Source organism: Oncorhynchus gorbuscha, unplaced genomic scaffold (assembly GCF_021184085.1).
Source record: "Oncorhynchus gorbuscha isolate QuinsamMale2020 ecotype Even-year unplaced genomic scaffold, OgorEven_v1.0 Un_scaffold_2670, whole genome shotgun sequence".
In the NCBI taxonomy this organism is placed as follows: domain Eukaryota; kingdom Metazoa; phylum Chordata; class Actinopteri; order Salmoniformes; family Salmonidae; genus Oncorhynchus; species Oncorhynchus gorbuscha.
Genome location: NW_025747115.1, coordinates 3083 through 23186, shown reverse-complemented (window position 1 = coordinate 23186; position 20104 = coordinate 3083). Strand labels below are relative to the sequence as shown.

Genomic DNA, 20104 nt, shown 5'->3' with positions numbered 1-20104 from the left:
AGACAGACCCTGGAGCGTAGACGAGACAGACGCTGGAGCGTAGACGAGACAGACTGGAGACAGACCCTGGAGCGTAGACGAGACAGACTGGAGACAGACCCTGGAGCGTAGTCGAGACAGACTGGAGACAGACCCTGGAGCGTAGTCGAGACAGACTGGAGACAGACCCTGGAGCGTAGACGAGACAGACTGGAGACAGACCCTGGAGCGTAGACGAGACAGACGCTGGAGCGTAGACGAGACAGACCCTGGAGCGTAGACGAGACAGACCCTGGAGCGTAGACGAGACAGACCCTGGAGCGTAGACGAGACAGACCCTGGAGCGTAGACGAGACAGACCCTGGAGCGTAGACGAGACAGACCCTGGAGCGTAGACGAGACAGACCCTGGAGCGTAGACGAGACAGACCCTGGAGCGTAGACGAGACAGACCCTGGAGCGTAGACGAGACAGACGCTGGAGCGTAGACGAGACGGACCCTGGAGCGTAGACGAGACGGACCCTGGAGCGTAGACGAGACAGACCCTGGAGCGTAGACGAGACAGACCCTGGAGCGTAGACGAGACAGACCCTGGAGCGTAGACGAGACAGACCCTGGAGCGTAGACGAGACAGACTGGAGACAGACCCTGGAGCGTAGACGAGACAGACCCTGGAGCGTAGACGAGACAGACCCTAGAGCGTAGACGAGACAGACCCTGGAGCGTAGACGAGACAGACCCTGGAGCGTAGACGAGACGGACCCTGGAGCGTAGACGAGACAGACCCTGGAGCGTAGACGAGACAGACCCTGGAGCGTAGACGAGACAGACCCTGGAGCGTAGACGAGACAGACCCTGGAGCGTAGACGAGACAGACGCTGGAGCGTAGACGAGACAGACTGGAGACAGACCCTGGAGCGTAGACGAGACAGACCCTGGAGCGTAGACGAGACAGACCCTGGAGCGTAGACGAGACAGACCCTGGAGCGTAGACGAGACAGACCCTGGAGCGTAGACGAGACAGACTGGAGACAGACCCTGGAGCGTAGACGAGACAGACCCTGGAGCGTAGACGAGACAGACCCTGGAGCGTAGACGAGACAGACCCTGGAGCGTAGACGAGACAGACCCTGGAGCGTAGACGAGACAGACCCTGGAGCGTAGACGAGACAGACCCTGGAGCGTAGACGAGACAGACGAGACAGACCCTGGAGCGTAGACGAGACAGACCCTGGAGCGTAGACGAGACAGACCCTGGAGCGTAGACGAGACAGACCCTGGAGACAGACCCTGGAGCGTAGACGAGACGGACCCTGGAGACAGACCCTGGAGCGTAGACGAGACAGACGCTGGAGCGTAGACGAGACAGACCCTGGAGCGTAGACGAGACAGACCCTGGAGCGTAGACGAGACAGACCCTGGAGCGTAGACGAGACAGACTGGAGACAGACCCTGGAGACAGACATGGCACCTGTGTTTATTTCTCTGATGTATTGCCTGTTGATTAAAGTCTTTCCTGATGTAGATATGTGTATTTATGAACACAGTTGTGTCGATGGAGGCTATTCTTCATGATATAAGATAGCCAAGGTGACATACTGTTTTTGAAGATGCAGCTCGTCTCCATTGTAATACTGTGTATGTATGTAGCCACATCATTTCCAGATTAAACTACTGTGTGGAGAACCATCAGTGGCAGGTGTCTATACTGCCCTCTCTTGGGACAGATTAATAGATCATACTGTGCCATTATAATTCCCACTGTCGTTGTTAATCAGAATGTCTGTCTACATCCATGATATACCAGTTTTTTAAATACAATAACTACCCAGTCATCAGTTTTTCAGATTTAAGATCGTTCTATTTTCCTGCAGCAGCTTTTAATTCGGGTTGTAATTCTTGAAGATGTCTGTTTTGCTTTGTGGTGCCCTGCAAACATAACATATTTCTCCTGCACCTCCTTGAGGTTGGGGTTAGTGTCCTTCGGGACGTTTTAAAATATAATTTCCCTCCAACTGGTTTGACCTGTGATGTTGAGACGTCTCCGCAGCGACAGGACGGAGGGAACAGACACGTTGCATATCCTGTTTCTGTGCGTCAGTTCAGTTGGTGCTGCTAACGTGACCTGGAAACTCACTGCTGGACAACATGACTTCCTGACAGCTTCGTTCAACGGTAAAGACACAACATTGTGATGATGCAAGACGTAATGCGTTTATATATAGGCAACGTATCCGCAGACCAAGTCATCTGGACTAGTTAACTTTACATTGGGTACAACTAGCAGGTTATACTGATGTAGGTTAGGAGCAAATTAGCTGCGCGTCCTGGAAAACGTCGCAAACATTTTTACGAGTTGCAACAGGAACCAGCAACATTTTTCTTCCTGAACACAAAGGTTGAGAAAACAGCAGGTTTGTGGTGAGATAACGGCATTGATCTCGCTTGGGCAGCTACAGGTAGCTGGCTCGACATACATGAACAATAGCAGCTGGCTGCCTCATTATGGTTAACCTGCTGGCGACGACAGGGGTCGAGCCCTGTTCTTAGTGCAGGAACACCAGGATGCATACAGACAATGGGGACATATACTAGGGGGGTCCAACACATGACACATTATACGAAGACCTTAAAACATACACACCTATTGATTTGAACAGCTTTCTTATTGGAAGAATGGAGAATGTTCTTAATGTACTGCTTGACCTCATGGAAGAGTGGGTTTTTTAAATTAGTGAATTTACATCACATGTCGAGATACATTTATAATACTCAAAAGTTTTATGGTACGTATTGCTTTTTTGTTTTTACACTACTGATAATTTCAAAATAATATTTAAATTCTATCTTTAACAATGTGAAGAGGGTTTTGTTCCCCCCTGTCGACCTCATTTCATGGATAAAAATAAACAAATGAAAGTTACACCGGGGGTCGATATCATTTGGGTCAAAATAAATCATATCCGAGTCTTTAAAATGAACATTAATAGTATTTTATTTATTTAATAAAATCTTCTAACTCACTCAAATCATTAGAACAGTCCCAAAATAAATGTTCGGGAGTCTTTGGGTCACAACCACAAAATACACATTTGTTATCAATAGCAATTTTAAATCTGTGTATATTAAAGGTCTTTACAGGGTAGATTCTATGAATGAGTTGGTATGACACTTCTTTCACCTTATTAGATATACAATATTTACCAGATAACAACTAAACGTTGTTCCAGTTCACTTGTCCTAGGGCTGCATTCCAGTTCACTTGTCCTAGGGCTGCATTCCAGTCCACTTGTCCTAGGGCTGCATTCCAGTCCACTTGTCCTAGGGCTGCATTCCAGTCCACTTGTCCGAGGGCTGCATTCCAGTCCACTTGTCCTAGGGCTGCATTCCAGTCCACTTGTCCTAGGGCTGCATTCCAGTCCACTTGTCCTAGGGCTGCATTCCAGTCCACTTGTCCTAGGGCTGCATTCCAGTCCACTTGTCCTAGGGCTGCATTCCAGTCCACTTGTCCTAGGGCTGCATTCCAGTCCACTTGTCCTAGGGCTGCATTCCAGTTCACTTGTCCTAGGGCTGCATTCCAGTCCACTTGTCCTAGGGCTGCATTCCAGTCCACTTGTCCGAGGGCTGCATTCCAGTCCACTTGTCCTAGGGCTGCATTCCAGTCCACTTGTCCTAGGGCTGCATTCCAGTCCACTTGTCCTAGGGCTGCATTCCAGTCCACTTGTCCTAGGGCTGCATTCCAGTTCACTTGTCCTAGGGCTGCATTCCAGTCCACTTGTCCGAGGGCTGCATTCCAGTCCACTTGTCCTAGGGCTGCATTCCAGTCCACTTGTCCTAGGGCTGCATTCCAGTCCACTTGTCCTAGGGCTGCATTCCAGTCCACTTGTCCTAGGGCTGCATTCCAGTCCACTTGTCCTAGGGCTGCATTCCAGTCCACTTGTCCGAGGGCTGCATTCCAGTCTACTTGTCCTAGGGCTGCATTCCAGTTCACTTGTCCTAGGGCTGCATTCCAGTCCACTTGTCCTAGGGCTGCATTCCAGTCCACTTGTCCTAGGGCTGCATTCCAGTCCACTTGTCCTAGGGCTGCATTCCAGTCCACTTGTCCTAGGGCTGCATTCCAGTTCACTTGTCCTAGGGCTGCATTTCAGTCCACTTGTCCTAGGGCTGCATTTCAGTACATTCTAGCAGAGGGAATAGTAACATCTTGACATGGTTTTCATATATACATGTTATTACATTTATAGTTTATAATAATATAATAATAATAATAATAATATAATAATAATATATGCCATTTAGCAGACGCTTTTATCCAAAGCGACTTACAGTCATGTGTGCATACATTCTACGTATGGGTGGTCCCGGGGATCGAACCCACTACCCTGGCGTTACAAGCGCCATGCTCTACCAACTGAGCTACAGAAGTAAATTCCTTCTAGCTCTATTGAGGCTATAAAATCCTCAACAGTTGCACTTGGGGGTATTGTTATGTTCTCCTAACAGAAGAATAGCACCTTTAGGCTCTAACAACTATTTGATACTCCTCAGGAGTGAATGTAACATTGTGTGTTCTCATGAAGTCTGCATAATCATATAGTTATTATTCAATAATTATTATTCGATAATCATATAGTTGTCCATCATTATTCAATAATGGTATAACCCAGATAATGCTGTTGCCAAACCAGTTCTTGAAAAACAAAGACTTGTTTTTGTATTTTATGTCTTTATTCTTCCAGATTGTATGTCTGTGGGGGGAAATTATGTTTGTACATGAGGTTCCAAGTTAGAAGTACTTGTTTATGAAAGTTAGCAAGCTTGATAGTGTTTTTACCCACATCAAAGTTGCATTTGAGTAAGACTTCTAGACCACAAATCGGTTGGAATATTACATTAGGGATTATATTCCAAATGCAATCCTTATTTCTTAAATAGTTTTGTGTCCATTTCATCTGAAATATTATATTAGAGGTTTTAAAATCAAGAGCATTCAACCCTCCCTCACCCTGGGTGCTACATATTTCCGCTTTTCTTAAATAATGAGGTTTATTCCTCCATATGAAGTTAAATAATTTAGTATCAACCATTTGAGTTACTGACAGAGGAACATCCAAGGCAGGGGAGGTATAAACTCATCTGGACCTTCAGATTGATAAAAGTTCACATCCAGGTGAAGAAAGATCTCTTAATAACCAGGAGTTAAATCTCTTTCTAGTTTCCTCAACAATAGGAGAGACATTTTAGTTGGCCCTTTCTTTCTGATCTTTGCTAACTTTAATACCAAAATATGTGATCACATCTTTAACAGGGATATTACATACTGAGTTGAAGTCCCGTCTTTTACAGGGATATTACATACTGAGTTGAAGTCCCGTCTTTTACAGGGATATTACATTCTGAGTTTAAGTCCCGTCTTTTACAGGGATATTACATACTGAGTTTAAGTCCCGTCTTTTACAGGGATATTACATACTGAGTTGAAGTCCCATCTTTAACAGGGATATTACATACTGAGTTGAAGTCCCGTCTTTTACAGGGATATTACATTCTGAGTTTAAGTCACATCTTTTACAGGGATATTACATACTGAGTTTAAGTCCCGTCTTTTACAGGGATATTACATTCTGAGTTTAAGTCCCGTCTTTTACAGGGATATTACATACTGAGTTGAAGTCCCGTCTTTTACAGGGATATTACATGCTGAGTTTAAGTCCCGTCTTTTACAGGGATATTACATTCTGAGTTTAAGTCCCGTCTTTTACAGGGATATTACATACTGAGTTTAAGTCCCGTCTTTTACAGGGATATTACATGCTGAGTTTAAGTCCCGTCTTTTACAGGGATATTACATACTGAGTTGAAGTCCCGTCTTTTACAGGGATATTACATTCTGAGTTTAAGTCACATCTTTTACAGGGATATTACATTCTGAGTTTAAGTCCCGTCTTTTACAGGGATATTACATTCTGAGTTTAAGTCACATCTTTTACAGGGATATTACATACTGAGTTTAAGTCCCGTCTTTTACAGGGATATTACATACTGAGTTTAAGTCCCGTCTTTTCAACTCAAAAAATGTAAATTTCCTAATATTCAGAGATAAACCAGATGCATGTGAGAAGGTAGGCCTGACCACCGACAAAACAATGAGACAGCCAATAGGGAGGAGGTTAAAGGCATGGCAGTGTGTTGCCAAGACAACAAACTCTCAATGTGAGCAAGACAAAGGAGCTGATTGTGGACTACAGGAAAAGGCCCCCATTAACGTGGCTGTAGTGGAGCAGCCCACTCCTGAGGAGTATCAAATAGTTGTTAGAGCTGTCCCTAAAGGTGCTATTCTTCTGACAGAGCTTCAAGTTACTTGGTGTCCACATCACCAACGAACTATCATGGTCCAAACACACCAAGACAGTTGTGAAGAGGGCACGACAACACCTCCACATTGTATATAGCCTCCACATTGACTCTGTACCGGTACCTTCTGTATATAGCCTCCACATTGACTCTGTACTGGTACCTCCTGTATATAGCCTCCACATTAACTCTGTACCGGTACCCCCTGTATATAGACTCCACATTGACTCTGTACCCCCTGTATATAGCCTCCACATTGACTCTGTACCGGTACCTTCTGTATATAGACTCCACATTGACTCTGTACCGTAACACCCTGTATATAGCCTCCACATTGACTCTGTACCGGTACCTTCTGTATATAGACTCCACATTGACTCTGTACCGTAACACCCTGTATATAGCCTCCACATTGACTCTGTACCGGTACCCCCTGTATATAGCCTCCACATTGACTCTGTACCGGTACCCCCTGTATATAGCCTCCACATTGACTCTGTACCGTAACACCCTGTATATAGCCTCCACATTGACTCTACCGGTGCCACCTGTATATAGCCTCCACATTGACTCTGTACCGGTACCCCCTGTATATAGCCTCCACATTGACTCTGTACCGTAACACCCTGTATATAGCCTCCACATTGACTCTGTACCGGTACCCCCTGTATATAGCCTCCACATTGACTCTGTACCGGTACCCCCTGTATATAGCCTCCACATTGACTCTGTACCGTAACACCCTGTATATAGCCTCCACATTGACTCTGTACCGGTACCCCCTGTATATAGCCTCCACATTGACTCTGTACCGTAACACCCTGTATATAGCCTCCACATTGACTCTACCGGTGCCACCTGTATATAGCCTCCACATTGACTCTGTACCGTAACACCCTGTATATAGCCTCCACATTGACTCTGTACCGTAACACCCTGTATATAGCCTCCACATTGACTCTGTACCGTAACACCCTGTATATAGCCTCCACATTGACTCTGTACCGGTACCCCCTGTATATAGCCTCCACATTGACTCTGTACCGGTACCCCCTGTATATAGCCTCCACATTGACTCTGTACCGTAACACCCTGTATATAGCCTCCACATTGACTCTGTACCGTAACACCCTGTATATAGCCTCCACATTGACTCTGTACCGGTACCCCCTGTATATAGCCTCCACATTGACTCTGTACCGGTACCCCCTGTATATAGCCTCCACATTGACTCTGTACCGGTACCTTCTGTATATAGCCTCCACATTGACTCTGTACCGTAACACCCTGTATATAGCCTCCACATTGACTCTGTACCGGTACCCCCTGTATATAGCCTCCACATTGACTCTGTACCGTAACACCCTGTATATAGCCTCCACATTGACTCTGTACCAGTACCCCTGTATATAGCCTCCACATTGACTCTGTACCGTAACACCCTGTATATAGCCTCCACATTGACTCTGTACCAGTACCCCTGTATATAGACTCCACATTGACTCTGTACTGGTACCCCTGTATATAGCCTCCACATTGACTCTGTACCGGTACCCCTGTATATAGCCTCCACATTGACTCTGTACCGTAACACCCTGTATATAGCCTCCACATTGACTCTGTACCAGTACCCACTGTATATAGCCTCCACATTGACTCTGTACCGTAACACCCTGTATATAGCCTCCACATTGACTCTGTACCGGTACCCCCTGTATATAGCCTCCACATTGACTCTGTACCGTAACACCCTGTATATAGCCTCCACATTGACTCTGTACCAGTACCCCCTGTATATAGCCTCCACATTGACTCTGTACCGTAACACCCTGTATATAGCCTCCACATTGACTCTGTACCAGTACCCCCTGTATATAGACTCCACATTGACTCTGTACTGGTACCCCCTGTATATAGCCTCCACATTGACTCTGTACCGGTACCCCCTGTATATAGCCTCCACATTGACTCTGTACCGTAACACCCTGTATATAGCCTCCACATTGACTCTGTACCAGTACCCCCTGTATATAGCCTCCACATTGACTCTGTACCGTAACACCCTGTATATAGCCTCCACATTGACTCTGTACCAGTACCCCCTGTATATAGCCTCCACATTGACTCTGTACCGTAACACCCTGTATATAGCCTCCACATTGACTCTGTACCGTAACACCCTGTATATAGCCTCCACATTGACTCTGTACCGTAACACCCTGTATATAGCCTCCACATTGACTCTGTACCAGTACCCCCTGTATATAGACTCCACATTGACTCTGTACTGGTACCCCCTGTATATAGCCTCCACATTGACTCTGTACCGGTACCCCCTGTATATAGCCTCCACATTGACTCTGTACCGTAACACCCTGTATATAGCCTCCACATTGACTCTGTACCAGTACCCCCTGTATATAGCCTCCACATTGACTCTGTACCGTAACACCCTGTATATAGCCTCCACATTGACTCTGTACCAGTACCCCCTGTATATAGCCTCCACATTGACTCTGTACCGTAACACCCTGTATATAGCCTCCACATTGACTCTGTACCGTAACACCCTGTATATAGCCTCCACATTGACTCTGTACCAGTACCCCCTGTATATAGCCTCCACATTGACTCTGTACCGTAACACCCTGTATATAGCCTCCACATTGACTCTGTACCGTAACACCCTGTATATAGCCTCCACATTGACTCTGTACCGTAACACCCTGTATATAGCCTCCACATTGACTCTGTACCGTAACACCCTGTATATAGCCTCCACATTGACTCTGTACCGTAACACCCTGTATATAGCCTCCGCATTGACTCTGTACCGTAACACCCTGTATATAGCCTCCACATTGACTCTGTACCGTAACACCCTGTATATAGCCTCCACATTGACTCTGTACCATAACACCCTGTATATAGCCTCCACATTGACTCTGTACCATAACATCCTGTATATAGCCTCCACATTGACTCTGTACCGTAACACCCTGTATATAGCCTCCACATTGACTCTGTACCGTAACACCCTGTATATAGCCTCCACATTGACTCTGTACCGTAACACCCTGTATATAGCCTCCACATTGACTCTGTACCGTAACACCCTGTATATAGCCTCCACATTGACTCTGTACCGTAACACCCTGTATATAGCCTCCGCATTGACTCTGTACCGTAACACCCTGTATATAGCCTCCACATTGACTCTGTACCGTAACACCCTGTATATAGCCTCCACATTGACTCTGTACCGGTACCTTCTGTATATAGCCTCCACATTGACTCTGTACTGGTACCTCCTGTATATAGCCTCCACATTAACTCTGTACCGGTACCCCCTGTATATAGACTCCACATTGACTCTGTACCCCCTGTATATAGCCTCCACACTGACTCTGTACCGGTACCTTCTGTATATAGACTCCACATTGACTCTGTACCGTAACACCCTGTATATAGCCTCCACATTGACTCTGTACCGTAACACCCTGTATATAGCCTCCACATTGACTCTGTACCGTAACACCCTGTATATAGCCTCCACATTGACTCTGTACCGTAACACCCTGTATATAGCCTCCACATTGACTCTGTACCAGTACCCCCTGTATATAGCCTCCACATTGACTCTGTACCGTAACACCCTGTATATAGCCTCCACATTGACTCTGTACCGTAACACCCTGTATATAGCCTCCACATTGACTCTGTACCAGTACCCCTGTATATAGCCTCCACATTGACTCTGTACCGTAACACCCTGTATATAGCCTCCACATTGACTCTGTACCGTAACACCCTGTATATAGCCTCCACATTGACTCTGTACCAGTACCCCTGTATATAGCCTCCACATTGACTCTGTACCGTAACACCCTGTATATAGCCTCCACATTGACTCTGTACCGTAACACCCTGTATATAGCCTCCACATTGACTCTGTACCGTAACACCCTGTATATAGCCTCCACATTGACTCTGTACCGTAACACCCTGTATATAGCCTCCGCATTGACTCTGTACCGTAACACCCTGTATATAGCCTCCACATTGACTCTGTACCGTAACACCCTGTATATAGCCTCCACATTGACTCTGTACCATAACACCCTGTATATAGCCTCCACATTGACTCTGTACCATAACATCCTGTATATAGCCTCCACATTGACTCTGTACCGTAACACCCTGTATATAGCCTCCACATTGACTCTGTACCGTAACACCCTGTATATAGCCTCCACATTGACTCTGTACCGTAACACCCTGTATATAGCCTCCACATTGACTCTGTACCGTAACACCCTGTATATAGCCTCCACATTGACTCTGTACCGTAACACCCTGTATATAGCCTCCGCATTGACTCTGTACCGTAACACCCTGTATATAGCCTCCACATTGACTCTGTACCGTAACACCCTGTATATAGCCTCCACATTGACTCTGTACCGGTACCTTCTGTATATAGCCTCCACATTGACTCTGTACTGGTACCTCCTGTATATAGCCTCCACATTAACTCTGTACCGGTACCCCCTGTATATAGACTCCACATTGACTCTGTACCCCCTGTATATAGCCTCCACATTGACTCTGTACCGGTACCTTCTGTATATAGACTCCACATTGACTCTGTACCGTAACACCCTGTATATAGCCTCCACATTGACTCTGTACCGTAACACCCTGTATATAGCCTCCACATTGACTCTGTACCAGTACCCCCTGTATATAGACTCCACATTGACTCTGTACTGGTACCCCCTGTATATAGCCTCCACATTGACTCTGTACCGGTACCCCCTGTATATAGCCTCCACATTGACTCTGTACTGTAACACCCTGTATATAGCCTCCGCATTGACTCTGTACCGTAACACCCTGTATATAGCCTCCGCATTGACTCTGTACCGTAACACCCTGTATATAGCCTCCACATTGACTCTGTACCGTAACACCCTGTATATAGCCTCCACATTGACTCTGTACCAGTACCCCCTGTATATAGCCTCCACATTGACTCTGTACCGTAACACCCTGTATATAGCCTCCACATTGACTCTGTACCGTAACACCCTGTATATAGCCTCCACATTGACTCTGTACCGTAACACCCTGTATATAGCCTCCACATTGACTCTGTACCGGTACCTTCTGTATATAGACTCCACATTGACTCTGTACCGTAACACCCTGTATATAGCCTCCACATTGACTCTGTACCGTAACACCCTGTATATAGCCTCCACATTGACTCTGTACCGTAACACCCTGTATATAGCCTCCACATTGACTCTGTACCGTAACACCCTGTATATAGCCTCCACATTGACTCTGTACCATAACACCCTGTATATAGCCTCCACATTGACTCTGTACCATAACATCCTGTATATAGCCTCCACATTGACTCTGTACCGTAACACCCTGTATATAGCCTCCACATTGACTCTGTACCGTAACACCCTGTATATAGCCTCCACATTGACTCTGTACCGTAACACCCTGTATATAGCCTCCACATTGACTCTGTACTGTAACACCCTGTATATAGCCTCCACATTGACTCTGTACCGTAACACCCTGTATATAGCCTCCGCATTGACTCTGTACCGTAACACCCTGTATATAGCCTCCACATTGACTCTGTACTGTAACACCCTGTATATAGCCTCCGCATTGACTCTGTACCATAACACCCTGTATATAGCCTCCACATTGACTCTGTACCATAACACCCTGTATATAGACTCCACATTGACGTCTGCCTTTTCATCTGTCTTTGCTGTCAAAAGCATCCCAATGTTGTTTTGTATCTCAAGAAGTGGCATACCCCCTTGGGTGTCGGGTAAGGTAAGGTAACGACCTGAACCGGGGACTGGAAGGGCGCAAGTTGTCAGCATTGTTGTCCGTGCACTTCACATTTCAAAAGAGGACCAAGACCATCTGTCCATCTGATGTCCATTTTTCCCCCTTTGGTTCTGGAAGTTTCCATGTAAGACTAGCTAGTTTTTAAGCTAGCTAGCTGATCTGGCTATCTAGTGTCGTCGCTAACTTAAGAGTTTTAGAGGTTAATAACTTGCAGAAAGTAATCAATTACTTTGGTTAACAAACTAATTCATATTCATACAGGGTTTTATGGCCTTAGAAATGACCAGATGGTCATATATGGGTGAGGAAATCAAATAATTCCTTCAGCAACCAAAAAGCACATCTGCGCTGACCGCCATCTTGTGCCTCGTAATGAACAGTCATTTCACCTGTTTATGTTAATCCCACAGCAGGTAACCTGTCAATAAGCACACTCCCTTTTTGTATTTAGGGTGCATGCCTACTGAAGACGTTTTGCACCACAACCACCTCAACAATGACCTCTCGTATCTTGTCAAGTAGCTTTTATAGCAGGGGTGTCAAACATACGGCCCGCGGGCCGGAACCGGCCCCCAAGGAGGTTTGATCAGGCCCGCAGGATAATTTGAAAGTGGAAAAAATGCATAAAAGACATGGAATTAATATTTTTAATTCGCTGCAATTCATGGATTATCCGCTAAGGGGCGCACTCTTTCCATCAGAGTAGAAGACAAGCCGCATCACTGAGACAGACTGAAAACAGCAGACGGTATCAATGCGCCATCTGCTGCTTGTTACGACGTTGTTAATACCTTGGTCTCTACCTCTCCGCTACACCATCATTAGCCAAAATGTCGTTATCCAAACGGAGAAAAGTAGATAAGGAGTGTAGAATTTTCAAAGAAAAATGGACCACGTCCTATTTATTTACAGAGATGCACGGAAAACCTTTGTGCTTGGTGTGTTTGCAACAAGTTTCGGTATTGAAGGAATATAATATTCGACGCCACTACGAGACTCATCACAGCGAAAAATATGACGGCTTGCAAGGACAACTGAGAAGAGATAAGATTAACGAATTGCTGGCGGGTCTGAGGAAACAGCAGTCAACTTTCATCCAGAGCCGAGAAGTCAGTGAAGCAGCGGTAAAAGCCAGCTACCTAATTGCTAGCGAAATAGCATTAGCATCGAAGCCGTATTCCGACGGTGACTTTGTTAAACGATGCATGATGAAGGCGGCTGAACTTGTATGTCCCGAGAAGCGACAAGCTTTTGCCAATATTAGCCTGACGAGGAATACTATAGCAGAGAGGATTTCGGAACTATCGGCAGATGTAGACAGTCAATTGAAACAGAGAGTCAAGTCATTTATTGCATTTTCCGTGGCAATTGACGAGAGCACTGACATCACAGACGTGGCCCAACTGGCCATATTTATTCGAGGAGTTGATGAGACATTGACTGTTACTGAATAGTTTCTTGAGTTGGTGCCAATGATGGACACCACAACAGCCGAGGACATTTTCGGCTCTGTCGTTGCTGCATTGGACAGAGTTGGAGTGGACTGGTCCCGCGCTGTCAGCCTGGCTACAGACGGCGCGCCATCCATGGTCGGAAAGAAAGCAGGTGCCGCGACAAAGTTCAAAGACAAAGTACAAGCCCTTAATGGAGGAGATCGTTTCTGGACATTTCACTGTATTTTGCACCAGGAGGCATTGTGTTGCAAGTCGCTGAAAATGGACCACGTCATGGAGGTGGTTGTTCGCACTGTAAATTTCATCCGGTCCAGAGGTCTGAACCATCGTCAGTTTGACAAACTTCTCAGCGACAGCAACATTACCCACAGCCTGCCATACCACACTGAAGTGAGATGGTTAAGCCGAGGCGCTGTGCTGAGGCATTTCTTTGATCTACGAGAGGAAATCGGACAGTTCATGGAGAAAAAAAGGAAAACCGGTGTTGGAATTACAATCTCAGGAATGGCTACGGGACCTTGCATTCTTGGTTGATATTACTGAACACTTGAACAATCTGAACAAAATGTTGCAAGGCCGCAAAAAAGTTGTCACACAGTTTTCTGACAACATACATGCATTTAAGTTGAAGCTGACTTTGTGGGAGATGCAACTGGCAAATGGCAACCCTGCTCATTTCCCCTGTCTGAGAGATGTGTGTGTGACCAGACCTGATGCGGACATGAAACGGTACAAAGACAAAATTGCAGGACTACTGCGGGAGTTTGAGAAACGTTTTCAGGTATTTGGTGAACTTGAGACAGAATTTTCAGTTTTTCGCTCACCTTTCACAGTTAAAGCTTCTGATCTGCCGGTCGAAATTCAGCTAGAGATAATTGATTTGCAGTGTGATGCAGATTTGAAGGGCAAATTTGCCTCTGTAGGTCTGGACAGATTTTATCAGTATCTACTACCAGGTTACCCCAAATTAACAGCCCTGGCTGCTAAAATTTTGTGCATGTTTGGGACAACCTACCTTTGTGAACAAATTTTCTCAGTGATGAATATCAATAAAACAAAAATGCGTTCAAGGCTCACAAACAAGCACTTAAATGACATTCTGAAAGTGACAGCTAGTCAGGACATGACACCTGGTGTTGATGCACTTGTACAGGCCAAAAGATGCCAAGTTTCAGGTACAAATACAAGTCCAGACTAGACTAACACCTTTAAAATGCTGCCTTAGATACTGTTTGCATTGAAAGAATACAGCTCTGTGAAGATGAATCCTTACTGTGGTGATTTAAAAAATGTGCACTTTAATGTTAGTCAGCAGCTTCAAAACAAAAGTTGTGTGATGGAATTCTACTGTTCATACAACTCCATACATTTTCAGTATGTATTGTATGTGTATGTATGTTTCATGTGTGAAGTTTACAGATTTACAGGACAGGCAACACTTTCTTCATTACACATTTAAAATCACTCTCCTTAGTTTGTAAGGTGTACGCAGGGATTACATTTAGATTTTATATGCGTATGTGTAAGTGGTTTAAAAATTCCTTTCTTTAAAAGTCTCATTTAATCTTAAAGTGCATTACTATATTTTTCAGTACCAATTAAAGTTTTGTGCCTTTGTACAATCAGTGGGATCAGTTGCAATGCATATTTGTGAATGATAAAAGTAAATTGCACATTTGTCTAAGGAAATATGAGGTGTTTCATGAAATGTTTTGTAAAAGGATAGTTCCTTAAATTTCAATATTTTCCTAATGTTCTTGTGCTTCTTTACACCAAAACAAAGGAAAGACATGTTATTTTGGTTATTTATAGCAGAGTATGGTATAATTTTAATGGTCCGGCCCACTTGACATCTCCCTAGGCCGTATGTGGCCCACGATGCGAAATGAGTTTGACACCCCTGTTTTATAGGCTTCCTTACAGTTTCAAGTATGGGGATTAAACCATACGCATCTCACATTCACAACGTTCTCAATCTCCACTATTTCAGGCTGCGTGTAACAGAACAACCGGAACAGAACAGAGCTGAAGATTAGATGGACAGGTGTGGAGCAGCTAATCATGACTTAAGTCACTGTCTTTAAAAGTCTTAAATCAATTAAAGAAAATGTATGAGATGTAATCTCGGGGAAACCCTAACCACCCCCTCCAGGTTTGCAGGTGACATACTGAGCGGTGGCCGGGCGTTGCTAGGCGAGGACAGCTCGGTCATGGCCCGCATGCAGAAGAAGTTTTGGAAGACGAAGCAGGTTCTGATCAAGGCCACAGGGAAGAAGGAGGATGAGTACGTGGTGGCTTCTGATGCCGACCTCGACGCCAAGCTGGAGGTAGGACCCTGACCTTTAACCCCTAACTCTAACCTGGTGGCTTCTGATGCCGACCTCGACGCCAAGCTGGAGGTAGGACCCTGACCTTTAACCCCTAACTCTAAAGTGGTGTCTTCACCCACTGTTACTCAGAGAGAGTGAGAGTCTCATGTGTCCAATTATCTCTCTGTGTTACGAACTGAACCACACGTTCTGTTTCCTGTCCAATTATCTCTCTGTGTTACTAACTGAACCACACGTTCTGTTTCCTGTCCAATTATCTCTCTGTGTTACTAACTGAACCACACGTTCTGTTTCCTGTCCAATTATCTCTCTGTGTTACTAACTGAACCACACGTTCTGTTTCCTGTCCAATTATCTCTCTGTGTTACTAACTGAACCACACGTTCTGTTTCCTGTCCAATTCTCTCTGTGTTACTAACTGAACCACACGTTCTGTTTCCTGTCCAATTCTCTCTGTGTTACTAACTGAACCACACGTTCTGTTTCCTGTCCAATTATCTCTGTGTTACTAACTGAACCACACGTTCTGTTTCCTGTCCAATTATCTCTCTGTGTTACTAACTGATCAGAGTAAGATAGCTCTGCAGTTCTGTCTGTATAGTACATTAGGACCCACTGCTACTGTCTGGCTGGATGGACCCACTGCTTCTGTCTGGCTGGCTGGACCCACTGTTACTGGCTGGCTGGACCCACTGTTACTGTCTGGCTGGCTGGACCCACTGTTACTGTCTGGCTGGCTGGACCCATTATTACTGGCTGACTGGCTGGACCCACTGTTACTGTCTGGCTGGACCCACTATTACTGGCTGGCTGGACCCACTATTACTGGCTGGCTGGACCCACTGTTACTGTCTGGCTGGCTGGACCCACTGTTACTGTCTGACTGGCTGGACCCAATGTTACTGTCTGGCTCGCTGGACCCACTGTTACTGGCTCGCTGGACCCACTGTTACTGGCTCGCTGGACCCACTGTTACTGGCTGGCTGGACCCACTGTTACTGTCTGGCTGGCTGGACCCACTGTTACTGTCTGGCTGGACCCACTGTTACTGTCTGGCTGGACCAACTATTACTGGCTGGCTGGACCCACTGTTACTGTCTGGCTGGCTGGACCCACTGTTACTGTCTGGCTAGACCCACTGTTACTGTCTGGCTTGCTGGACCCACTGTTACTGGCTGGCTAAACCCACTGTTACTGGCTGGCTAAACCCACTGTTACTGTCTGGCTGGACCCACTGTTACTGTCTGGCTGGACCCACTATTACTGTCTGGCTGGCTGGACCCAATGTTATTGTCTGGCTGGCTGGACCCACTGTTACTGGCTGGCTGGACCCACTGCTACTGTCTGGCTGGATGGACCCACTGTTTCTGTCTGGCTGGCTGGACCCACTGTTACTGTCTGGCAGGACCCACTGTTACTGTCTGGCTGGCTGGACCCAATGTTACTGTCTGGCTGGACCCACTGTTACTGTCTGGCTGGCTGGACCCACTGTTACTGTCTGGCTGGCTGGACCCACTGTTACTGTCTGGCTGGACCCACTGTTACTGTCTGTCTGAACCCACTGTTACTGTCTGGCTGGCTGGACCCACTGTTACTGTCTTTCTGAACCCACTGTTACTGTCTGTCTGGCTGGACCCACTGTTACTGTCTGGCTGGACCCACTTTTACGGTCTGGCTGGACCCACTGTTACGGTCTGGCTGGACCCACTGTTACGGTCTGGCTGGACCCACTGTTACGGTCTGGCTGGACCCACTGTTACTGTCTGGCTGGACCCACTGTTACTGTCTGTCTGAACCCACTGTTACTGTCTGGCTGGCTGGACCCACTGTTACTGTCTGGCTGGACCCACTGTTACGGTCTGGCTGGATCCACTGTTACTGTCTGGCTGGCTGGACCCACTGTTACTGTCTGTCTGGCTGGACCCACTGTTACTGCCTGGCTGGACCCACTATTACTGTCTGGCTGGACCCACTGTTACTGTCTGGCTGAACCCACTATTACTGGCTGGCTGGACCGATTGTTACTGTCTGGCTGGACCCACTGTTACTGTCTGGCTGGCTGGACCCACTGTTACTGTCTGGCTGGACCCACTGTTACTGTCTGGCTGGACCAACTATTACTGGCTGGCTGGACCCACTGTTACTGTCTGGCTGGCTGGACCCACTGTTACTGTCTGGCTAGACCCACTGTTACTGTCTGGCTTGCTGGACCCACTGTTACTGTCTGTCTGGCTGGACCCACTGTTACTGGCTGGCTAAACCCACTGTTACTGTCTGGCTGGACCCACTGTTACTGTCTGGCTGGACCCACTGTTACTGTCTTGCTGGCTGGACCCACTGTTACTGTCTGGCTGGACCCACTGTTACTGTCTGTCTGAACCCACTGTTACTGTCTGGCTGGCTGGACCCACTGTTACTGGCTGGCTGGACCCAATGTTACTGTCTTGCTGGCTGGACCCACTGTTACTGGCTGGCTGGACCCACTGCTACTGTCTGGCTGGATGGACCCACTGTTTCTGTCTGGCTGGCTGGACCCACTGTTACTGTCTGGCTGGACCCACTGTTACTGTCTGGCTGGCTGGACCCAATGTTACTGTCTGGCTGGACCCACTGTTACTGTCTGGCTGGCTGGACCCACTGTTACTGTCTGGCTGGCTGGACCCACTGTTACTGTCTGGCTGGACCCACTGTTACTGTCTGTCTGAACCCACTGTTACTGTCTGGCTGGCTGGACCCACTGTTACTGTCTGTCTGAACCCACTGTTACTGTCTGTCTGGCTGGACCCACTGTTACTGTCTGGCTGGACCCACTGTTACGGTCTGGCTGGACCCACTGTTACTGTCTGTCTGGCTGGACCCACTGTTACGGTCTGGCTGGACCCACTGTTACGGTCTGGCTGGCTGGACCCACTGTTACTGTCTGTCTGGCTCGACCCACTGTTACTGTCTGTCTGGACCCACTGTTACTGTCTGTCTGAACCCACTGTTACTGTCTGTCTGAACCCACTGTTACTGTCTGACTGGCTGGACCCACTGTTACTGTCTGGCTGGCTGGACCCACTGTTACTGTCTGGCTGGCTGGACCCACTGTTACTGTCTGGCTGGACCCACTGTTACTGTCTGTCTGGCTGGACCCACTGTTACTGTCTGGCTGGACCCACTGTTACTGTCTGTCTGGCTGGACCCACTGTTACTGTCTGGCTGGACCCACTGTTACTGTCTGGCTGGACCCACTGTTACTGTCTGGCTGGACCCACTGTTACTGTCTGGCTGGATCCACTGTTACTGTCTGTCTGGCTGGACCCACTGTTACTGTCTGGCTGGACCCACTGTTACTGTCTGTCTGGCTGGACCCACTGTTACTGTCTGGCTGGACCCACTGTTACTGTCTGGCTGGACCCACTGTTACTGTCTGTCTGGCTGGACCCACTGTTACTGTCTGGCTGGACCCACTGTTACTGTCTGTCTGGCTGGACCCACTGTTACTGTCTGGCTGGACCCACTGTTACTGTCTGTCTGGCTGGACCCACTGTTACTGTCTGGCTGGACCCACTGTTACTGTCTGGCTGGACCCACTGTTACTGTCTGGCTGGACCCACTGTTACTGTCTGGCTGGACCCCCTGGCTGGACCCACTGTTACTGTCTGGTTGGACCCACTGTTACTGTCTGGGCTGGCTGGCTGGCTGGCTGGACCCACTGTTACTGTCTGGCTGGACCCACTGTTACTGTGGCTGGACCCACTGTTACTGTCTGGCTGGACCCACTGTTACTGTCTGGCTGGACCCACTGTTACTGTCTGGATTGTATAGTGTATGTACTGTCTGTCTGTCTGTCTGTCTGTCTCTAGTTGTTCCACTCGGTACAGACCACCTCCACTGTTACTGTCTGTCTGTCTGTCTCTAGTTGTTCCACTCGGTACAGACCACCTCCACTGTTACTGTCTGTCTGTCTGTCTCTAGTTGTTCCACTCTGTACAGACCACCTCCACTGTTACTGTCTGTCTGTCTGTCTCTAGTTGTTCCACTCGGTACAGACCACCTCCACTGTTACTGTCTGTCTGTCTGTCTGTCTGTCTGTCTGTCTGTCTGTCTGTCTGTCTG

At 47.1% G+C, this 20104-nt stretch overlaps 1 long non-coding RNA gene across 1 annotated transcript; it reads left to right on the top strand.

The window, feature by feature from the left end:
* The first annotated feature begins 1427 nt into the window (after positions 1-1427).
* On the top strand, positions 1428-19882 carry LOC124026255. The gene is made up of 4 exons (XR_006837270.1): positions 1428-2154; positions 15664-15717; positions 15826-16000; positions 19852-19882. It is a non-coding gene; the product is annotated as an uncharacterized LOC124026255 (long non-coding RNA).
* The last annotated feature ends 222 nt before the right edge of the window (positions 19883-20104 follow it).